This window comes from Triticum dicoccoides, chromosome 3B (genome assembly GCF_002162155.2).
Source record: "Triticum dicoccoides isolate Atlit2015 ecotype Zavitan chromosome 3B, WEW_v2.0, whole genome shotgun sequence".
In the NCBI taxonomy this organism is placed as follows: domain Eukaryota; kingdom Viridiplantae; phylum Streptophyta; class Magnoliopsida; order Poales; family Poaceae; genus Triticum; species Triticum dicoccoides.
The window spans coordinates 785897293-785897855 of record NC_041385.1 but is presented as its reverse complement, the minus strand read 5'-3'; positions in this window follow the sequence as shown (position 1 = coordinate 785897855).

Sequence of the window (563 nt, the reverse complement as noted above, 5' to 3'; positions counted from 1 at the left end):
GTACCGAATCAAATTGCCGGTGGCCGAAATCAAGGGGCAGTTTGAAGGCCGTGATGACCATTGGTATGCGCACGTTGTTTCGGTGGATTGTGACATACTCTTGCTGGTTAGTTTTGATCGCTGGGTGCTTCACGTTAACAGTGATGGTAAATTGGTTTCCAGTTTCAATCTAGATGGCGGAGGATTCTATAGTTCTAAACTTTCGCTCAAACAAACTCTTGTTCCACATACCTTCTTTCCGGCTCTGAAAAGTTGTGCTCGGAGTGCTTGGCCTTTCTTCTGTGTCAGCGTCCCAAGTAAGCCACTAGGTGGTGAGGGCAGAAATGTTGCCATGGCAGCAGACTCGACCACGCCAGCATGTACGGATGACAAGTGGACCAATCAAGGAGAGGGGCGCATCATCGCAAAACCAAATAGGATCAAGTATCCCAATAGAAGATTCGTGGGTCCCGAGTGGGTTAACTCTACTTAAAGCCAGACGATCGAGAGAAGAGGCATTCGGGCTTGCATCATGGCACGGCACCTGCTTTTCTTTTCTTCTTCCTTGTATCATTTGTAATCGC